Below are 9,620 nucleotides of genomic sequence, written 5' to 3' on the forward strand. Positions count from 1 at the left end.
CTAGTGATATGGTTAACACATGGAAAGCACTAGGATCGGTGGATAGAACATAGGAAGCTCTCAATAAGCATTACATGACACCATTAATATTATAGTTATTATGTCACGGGCATCTAGTTTAGCCCTGGAAATATACCATGGCCTCAATAAGTGGTTAGTACATTTTAAAATATTATGTAAAGGAAAACAACTAAATAATATCTGCCATCTCTCCAAGCCCTGTAATTCAGTGAACACGCAGGTCACATGGTGCATATTGCCATCAGGCATGCCATGCTTTGGTCCAGATACCTGAGGAAAAGTCTGGTGGGAGTTGATGGCTGCTCTGAGTAAGGCTGGCAAGAAGGTTGAGTTGTTGAAAAAATGTTTCAGTTTGCAAGATTGGAATAAGAACTTGAAACTCCAAAATTTCTAGAAGAGTTTAACAAATCAGAGCAAGATTTTGTGACATATATTCACACAAAGGTACATTTTACAAATTTATTTTATAAAGGTTGTCCCCTTTCTAAGCCTGTGATTCTCAAATTACAGATCTCAAAATAGCAGAAACAACAGCATCTATAAATGTTTTTAGGAATGCAGATTCTTGAATTCTTGACCCTGCTCCAGAGCAATCGAACCAGGAATTTCAGAAGTGAGGGCCCAGGAATCTGTGTATTAACAAGCCCTCCAGGCAAGCTCTAGTTTGAGAGTTGCTGTTTTAAGTCACCCTCTTCTTCAACCATCCTCTAATTCTTTACACCCTATCCAATCAATGATTTGGCATCTTTTTCAGTTCTAAGAGGAAACTTATAACTAATAATAAGTATAGAAAACCAGGGTTTGGGCCAGGTGCGGTGGCTCAATCCCAGCACATTGGAAGGCCAAGACAGGCAGATCACAAAGTCAGGAGATTCAGACCATCCTGACTAATATGGTGAAACACCATCTCTACTAAAATATACAAAAAAAAATAGCCAGAAGTGGTGGCGGGCACCTGTAGTCCCAGCCACTCAGGAGGCTGATGCAGGAGAATGGAGTGAACCCGGAGGCGGAGCTTGCAGTTAGCCGACATTGCACCACTGCACTCCAGCCTGGGCAACAGAGAGAGACTGCATAAAAAAAAAAAAAAAGAAAGAAAGAAAGAAAGAAAGAAAGAAAGAAAGAAAGAAAGAAAGAAAGAAAGAAAGAAAGAAAGAAAGAAAAGAAAAGAAAACCAGGGTTTAGCATGTCTTTTTCAATTGTATTAGCCTTCATAGAACCAAAACAATTCCTATTATCCAGCTCTTCCAATTCCGTAGGCTTTTCTCCTCTTCTTCCCCTATTCTGATCATTTCCTTTCCTTATTTCCCCTCTTAGTACCAATGTTCTGGAAAATGCCTTCCAAACCACACTGAGCACATCATTTGCTGAAATCGTCTAGCATTAACTGTACCACAGTTTTAACTCATAATCACACTTTGTCTTACACTGTTAGTAAGTTGTTTTATTGACTCTGGCTAAAATCATTTCTTAAGATCCTACTTACAGCTAGGTTCTGGGCTAGGCCCTGTGAGAGTTAAGGCACAGAGTCTACCTTCAAGGAAATTAATCTAGTAATGGGTAAGAGAAAACTTAGAACTAATAATGAAGTATATAAAACATGTTTTAAAGAGGCTCTCATCTCCTATCAGACTCCCTCTCAGACACTCCTCTCCAAACACACTAGCTGCTATGGTCTGAATGTTTGTGTGCCACAAAAATTTATATGTTGAAACCTGATCCTCATTGCAATAGTATTATGAGGTGAGGCCTTTAGGGGGATCAGTGTTCTGATGAAAAAAGCCCCAAGGAACTTGTTTGAACTCCTTCACCTTGTGAGAATGAAATGAGAAAATACCATATACAAACCAGAAAGTAGGCCCAGACACAGAATCTGCTGGTGCCTTGATCTTGAACTTTTCCACCTCTAGAACTGTGCAAAATGAATTTATTTTATTTGTTACCCAGTGTAAGATATTTTATTACAGCAGCCCAAATGGACTAAGACAGAAATTGGTACCAAGAGTGGGGTGTTGCTATAAAGAATACCTAAAAATGTTGAAGTGGATTTAGAATAGGGTAGAGGATGAAAAGTTTGGAGATGCATGATAGAAAAAGCCTACATTGCCATGAACAAAACATTAAGGGTGACTCAGGTGAGGACTCAGAAAAAGAAAAGTTCTGTAGAGAAAGCCTCAATCTTCTTAAATAGCACATAAGTGGTCATAAACAGAATGTTGTTAGAAACATGGAGATTCAGTAAAGGCCACTCTGATGAAGTTTCAGACGGAAATGAAGAACATGCTACTGGAAATGGTAGGAAAAGCCATCCTTGTTTTAAAGTGGCAAAGAGTTTGGCTGAATTGTGTTCATGTTCTAGTGTTTTGTGGAAGGTAAAACTTGCAAAAAAATGAAATTGGATATTTGGCTAAAGAAATATCTAAGCAAAATGTTGAAGAACCTGCACAGTTTCTCTTGACATGGTTTACAGTAAAGTGCAAGAAAAGAAAAATTATTTAAAGACAGAATTTATAATAAAATAAGAAGCAGGTCTTAAAGATTTGGAAAATTCTCAGCCTATGCATATTGTAAAGAATGAAAAAGGAGGATGCCAAGCGTATGGCCAAGTGACCCTTGATAAGGAGATGAGTAACTGTCAGTGGAAGCCAGGTGCTATTCTTCAAGACAATGAAAGAATAACCCCAAAGGCATTTAGAATGTCCCTTCCATCACAGGTTCAGAGTGCCAAGGCCTGGAGGACACAATGATGCCAAGTGTAGCCTTGGGTGCCTGCAAGACATCACTCAAGTCTCTGCTCCCTGCATTCTGGCACAGTGCTCTTCGGCTGCCCCAGATATGGCTCCAGTGGCCCAGGTATACTGACGTTTACAATAGCCACCTTTCTGGAGGGCAGGTGATAAACCTTGGTAGCATCCATGCTGTGCCAACCCCAGCACAAAGTGCAGTGTGCAAAGTAAACAAGCTGTGGGAATATGGCTGCCTCCCTAGGTTTGGAAGGATGTCCCAGAGAGCAGCAGGGCCCAGGCACAGAATGGCCTGCCACAGGAGTGGGTTATTACTGATAGCCCCTATTAGGGCAATGCCTAGTGGTGCCATGGGGGCAGGATATTCTCCAACACCATAGACTGTTAAAGCCACCAGCATGCAACTCCAGCCTGAAAGAACCAAAGGCACCAGACTTCTACCCATGACAACTGCAGCATGGGCTGTACCCAGCAAAGCTATGGGTGCTACTGGAGATTTGAGGACCCAGCCCCAGCCAGTGTTTCTGGAAGATGGGAATTCCAGTCAAAGAAGATTATTTTCAAGCCTTAAGATATAACATTTGCCCTCTTTAGTTTTAGACTTGGTCAGGACCTATTATCCATTTTCTTTCCTATTTTTTCCTTTTGCAATGAGAATGTCTGTCCTAGACCTGTCCTACCATTGTATTTTGAAAGCACCTAACTTGTTTGATTTCATAAGCTCACAGCTGGAGGAGGATTTGCCTTAGGATGAATCACACCTTTGAGTCTCACCCATATCTGATTTAAATGATAGTTAGATGAGACTTTGGACTTGAACTATTGATGCTGAAATGAGTTAAGATTTGGGGGGCTGTTGGGATGGAATGAATGTATTTTTTATGGGAAAATGATAAAATTTTAAAGGCCTAGAGGTGAGATACTATGACCTGCATGTTTGTATTCCCCCAAAATTCATATGGCAAAACTGAATCCCCAATGCAACAGTATTAAGAGGTGGGGCCTTCATAAGAAAGGGTGAGTTCACGTCCTTTGCAGGAACATGGATGAAGCTAGAAACCGTCATTCTCAGCAAACTAACACAAGAAGAGAAAACCAAATACGCATGTTCTCACTCATAAGTAGGCATTGAACAATGAGAACACATGGACACAGGGAGGGGAACATCACACACCCGGGCCTGTCATGGTGTGGGGGGCTAGGGAAGGGATAGCATTAGGTGAAATACCTAATGTAGGTGAGGGGTCAATACCTGTGTAACAAAACTGCACATTCTGCACATGTACCCCAGAACTTAAAGTATAATAAAAATATTAAAAAGAAGTGGGGCCTTTATGAAGCGGTTAGGTCATGAGGGTTGAGTCCCGTGAATGGGATTAGTGCCTTTATGAAAGAGGCCTCAGAGAACTACTTCGTCCTTTTTACCATGTGAAGGCACAGGGGAAAGGAGTCACCTACGAACCAGAAAGGAGGCACTCACTGGACACTGAATCTGCTGATGTTTTCTTGGACTTCCCAGCATCTAGAACTGTGAGATATTTCTGTTGTTTTTAAGTTACCCAGTCTAAAGTATTTTGTTATAGTAGCCCAAGTAGACTAAAATACTGACCTTCCACTTAAAATTTTTTTTCCCTGTACCTGTCTTCTAGCCTACTCCCTCATTCCTGACAGGTCTCTGATTAAAGAACATTTCTCCTTGAGGCGACCCCCTTATGTCAAAACTACCTATAACCTTATCCTGCCTTATTTTTCATGAAAATAACAGTGCTGCCTTATGTTTTCATGAAACACATCACCATCTAACATATCACTATCTAACATAATATGTACACATTTTTGTCTCTCTCCTCCATTAAATTATAAACTCCATGAGAGAAGAGATTTTTATTTACACATAGTAGATAGTTACTATCTACTATGTAATGAGATAGTAATGAATAGTGAATGAGTGAGCGAATAAATGAATAGATAAACAAATGAATGAATAAAGTGCTACAGGAGTTCAAAGGAAGGGTAGGTTCCTTCCTGACAAAGAAATAAAGCAAGGTTTATGATGGAGGCAGCACATGAGTTGGTTCTGGAAGAACGGGTAGAATTTGGATAATAAGAAATGGTGCATGGAGGCTTACCAAACCTAAGAGAGCCCATTATCCCCAAATGTATCTAACACACTGTATAATCACATCACAAAATACATAAAAATTATATCATTTGAATATTAACCTTAATATCATAATAGTAATGTTAATTACTAGCTGAGTCAAACATATTTTAAAATTGTTTTTAAAATGTGAAAAAGTGTTTGAATGCATGAGAGAGGAAGAAGTGGATAGACACTTTTATACAAGTTGTTAGCAGGGCCCTGGGCACACTCAAGAGTTTTGGAGATGAGTGGGACAGAAGTTGTGGGAAATGTGCCTTCCCTTTCTTGGTAAAATTATAACCCAATAATCTTTAACTAAGAGGACTGGGAAATTTTTTTCTTAATAAATTGATAGAAGAGAGGATTTTCTAGGAAACAAGGCAAGAATAAAAGCTTAGAGTTAAAGAAAATGTGTGTTTGTATGAATATGTGCATACACGTGTGTGTATCTCTGTGTGTGTATGTGTGTGTGTGTAGTGAAATATTGCTTGAATCACAAGCTGTGCAAACAAAGAAAAAGTAAAGGAGCTGCTTTTAGGCAAGGTAACAGTGGGCATGACTCCAGAGAGCATACAGGGATCAATAAATAATTATTGAAGCAATAAATTCTCACGTATTTAAAATACTCTAAGGAGAATCTATCCCAGCATCTGTGGATGATTTCTTAATTCTCCTAAAATTCATTTATCTCCAACATGAGAACCAAATTATGCGCTGATTTTGTCTTCTCTATGGAGAAACGCTGCATCCAAAACAAATGTTATGCCGGAGGGAACCTTAGGGGTTGCTTATTTCAACCACTTTTATTCTCCAATGAGGGAGTAAGTTTCTGAGATGTGTTGAGCCTGTTCAAGGTCACAAAGATGGTTAGTATAAGATCCCGGACAAAGAACCCAGGACTTTTGTCTCCATATTCAGAACTTTCTCCTCTACTAGGCTGACAACTACCCACTGTATTTCTTGTTTTACTGAATAGCAAAGCAAAGTCAGGTGGCCAGTACTTGTTGGTGTATTATTTAGTACATCCTGCAGAGCTTGAATTCTGGCTTATACTTGAGTTTCTTCTGAAAGTCAATACTGGCCTAGCAATTGTTCATTTCATTCATTCACTAAATATTTATGAGCACTTATGTGCAAGGCACTGTGTTAGGTACCAGTGATCCAACAATGGGCGCAATATTCATGCCACTGGATTCACATAACTTGCATTTTGGTGAGGATGGCAGAAAACAACAACAAGTGAAATTACTAAATAACGTAGTAAGTGATATGAACAAAACAAAATAGCTCTAATACAAAAGAAGGCAACCTACCTTAAATAATATGGCCAGAGAAAGTTGCTAGCAAGATGTGTTATGTAGGCTGAATCTGAAATAGGCAAAGGAATCAGGAATTGGAGGAGGTTCTAGGTGGATGGAATAGGAAGAGAGAAGCCCTTGAGACAGCAAAGAGCTTAGCATGTCTGGGAAGCTGAGAGAAGCCCTGTGTGTCTGGAGTATAATGAGAGAGGGAGAGTGAACAGAGTTGAGGTCAGGGTGGAGGCAGGGCCAGGTCACATAGGACCTAGAGGCTCTGATTTGAAGCTTGAATTTTATATCAAGCACATGAGAAGCCACTAAAGGGTTTTAAGAACTGAATAACATGATTCTATTTGCATACTAATAAGAGTTTTCTATGTTAGACACAATTCTTCCCATTTAAAAAACTAATTTAATCAAATGAAAAAAATGCACTTAATATTAAGGCAGGTGCTATTATTCTCATCATTTTGTAGCTGAAGCAATTGCAGCACAGAAAACTTAAGTAACTTGCTTAAATTCACATTTTTAGTAATGGGCAGAGCCAGGATTCAAACCTAGGTTGTACACTCCAGAGTATTCACTCTAAACCACTACACTTTTGCTTTTTATGTAATCTTATTTGGTGTAATAATGAAGGTAGCTATTGCAGAACTCTAGGGGAGAAACAAATAGTGGCATAAATTAGGATGATGGCAATGGACATAGAGAAAAGCTGCAGGATTTCAGATGTACTTTGGTAGTAGAATTCAGGACTTGATGATTGTATTAGTTCATTTTCATACTGCTATGAAAAAATAACTGAGACTGGGTATTTTATAAAGAAAAAGAGGTTTAATGGACTCACAGTTCAACATGGCTGGGGGGGCCTCGCAATCATGGCAGAAGGCAAAGGAGGAGCAAAGGCACATCTTACATGGTAGCAGGCAAGAGAGAATGAAAGTCAAGTGGAAGGGGAAACCACTTATAAAACCATCAGATCTCATGAGACTTATTCACTACCACAGGAACAGTATGGGGGAATTCACGCCTATGATTCAATTATCCCCCACTCAGTCCCTGCCACAACATGTGGGAATTATGGAAGCTACATTTCTAGATGAGATTTGGGTGGGGACACAGCCAAATCATATCAATGATGCAGTGGATATAGCTGGTAAGGAAAAAAGAGGAATGAAAGATGGCTCTTAATAACAAACCAGGTGGATGGTGCTGACATTTATTAAGCTGAGGAAGACTGCTAGAGACATGAAATTAGTTGTAGGGTTAAAAAAAAATCAAGGGTTTTGACTCAGGTGTTTTAACTTGGACATGTCAAGTAAATTTTTGGTTAAGTCTGGAGCTCAGAGGAATGGATATAAAAATATGGAAGTCATCTGCATAAAGATGATATTTAAATCCTTGTTAATAGACAAGGCAACCTAGGGGGAGAGTTTAGAGAAAGAAATAAAGAGGGCCTGAGAATAATCCCTTAGGAACAACAATGTTTAAAGTTTGTTTAGAGAAGAACAAAGGGATCTGAGACACTTTGGACAGTGAAATGGAGGGAGCAGGAAAGGATGATGACAGAGCATCCAAGACAGGAGAGGGCTTCTTAAAAAACGGAGTTGTCGGTCTGTCCTCCAACCGCCTAAGGTGCTGAAAGGAAAGGAGGCTAAGGGGAAGAAAGTGGCACCGACCCCTGCTGTCATGAAGAAGCAGGAGGCCAAGAACATGGGAAGTCCCTGTTTGAGAAAAGACCTAAGAATTTTGGCATTGGACAGGATATCCCACCCAAAAGGGACCTCACCTGCTTTGTTAAATGGCCCCGCTACATGCAGTTGCAACAGCAAAGGGCTATCCTCCACGAGTAGCCGAAAGTTCCTTCTGCCATTAACCAGTTCACTCAGGCCTTGGACTGCCAGTTACTCAACTGCTTAAGCTGGCCCACAAGTGCAGTCCAGAGACAAAGCAAGGGAAGAAGCAGAGACTGTTGGCTGGGCTGAGAAGAGAGCTGACAGCAAAGGGTCTCTCCCCATTAAGAGACCACCAGTCCTTCAAGCAGTTTTAACACTGTCATTACCGTGGTAGAGAACAAGAAGTCTCAAATGGTGGTGATTGAACATGATGAGGATCCCATCAAGCTGGCTGTCTTTCTGCCTGCCCTGTGTTGTAAAATATGGGTCCCTTACTGCCTTATCAAGGGGAAGGCAAGACTGGGATGTCTAGTCCACAGCAAGACCTGCACCACTGTCGCCTTCATACAGTTTAACTGGGAAGACAGAGGAGCTTTGATGAAGTTGATGGAAGCTATCAGGACCAATGACAATGACAGATATGATGAGATCTGCTACCACCACTGGGAAGGTAATGTCCTGGGTCCTAAATCTGTGGCTCACATTGCCAAGTAGGAAAAGGCAAGAGCTGGAACACTTGCTACTAAACTGGGTTAACCGTACACTGTCAAGTTTTCTGTACACAAAAATAAGAATAATTCTCCCAGGTAACATAATGAGATCCATCTCTACAAAATAAATAAATTAGCCAGGCATGGTGGTGTGTGCCTGTAGCCCCAGCTACTCTGGAGGCTGAGGTAGGAGAATCACTTGGGCCCGGGAGGTCAAGGCTGCAGTGAGCCATGATCAAGCCACTGCACTCCAGCCTGGGAAACAGAGAGAGACCCCATCTCCAAAATAAATAAATAAACAAACATAATTTTTAAAGATAATAAAAATTTGCCTTCAAAAACAGGGGGATTGTCAATATGTCATATGCTGCTGAAAAGTCAAACAGGGTAAATTAAATCACCTATATCACTTGACTCCAGTGTCTCCACAAAGCTCTCATCCCTTAAGAACCTTCCACTCAGCTCCCACATGTATGAAAGTCCATATTTAGACCTCCATCCTTTTTTTATTACATTCAATGTCCCATGAGTGAAATACCAAATTGAGTCACTTCTACTCCCTAGAGGGAATAAATTTCAGATTATGTCTGGATACTGGAGATTTGATAAAGAAAAAGAGAGACACACACAGAGAGAGAGAGAGAGAGAGAGAGAGAGAGATGAGTATGGGCTAGTGACAGTACTGTTAAAGTTGGAACGAGGGAAAGGCAGAAACAAGGAGCATGGGAGATATCAAAAGGCAACTGCAGCTATTTTACGCATTTGTCTGGGACCTGCTCACTGCACTGAGTCATTCCTGTTTCATGCTGGTATTCTGGCTGACATTTGGTTTGATACATGAGTATAAAATCTCCCTCATCCCCTTCAGGGGATGCTCTCTTTCTACATGATACACTATTGGTAATGAAGTTCTTGATAAACCCTCTTCACAGTCTTTATTATACCTAGTATATTTTATATCCTAATCCATTTGAGGTAGGATTAGGGACAAAATAAGGAACAAAACTTTTATTAATCTACAAACACTA

The 9,620-nt window shown here is 40.3% G+C and overlaps 1 pseudogene; it reads left to right on the forward strand.

The window, feature by feature from the left end:
* Positions 1 to 246: 246 nt before the first annotated feature.
* Positions 247 to 8,638, forward strand: LOC139356072 (large ribosomal subunit protein eL8 pseudogene; annotated as a pseudogene).
* The last annotated feature ends 982 nt before the right edge of the window (positions 8,639 to 9,620 follow it).

Source organism: Macaca nemestrina, chromosome 1 (assembly GCF_043159975.1).
Source record: "Macaca nemestrina isolate mMacNem1 chromosome 1, mMacNem.hap1, whole genome shotgun sequence".
Classification (NCBI taxonomy): domain Eukaryota; kingdom Metazoa; phylum Chordata; class Mammalia; order Primates; family Cercopithecidae; genus Macaca; species Macaca nemestrina.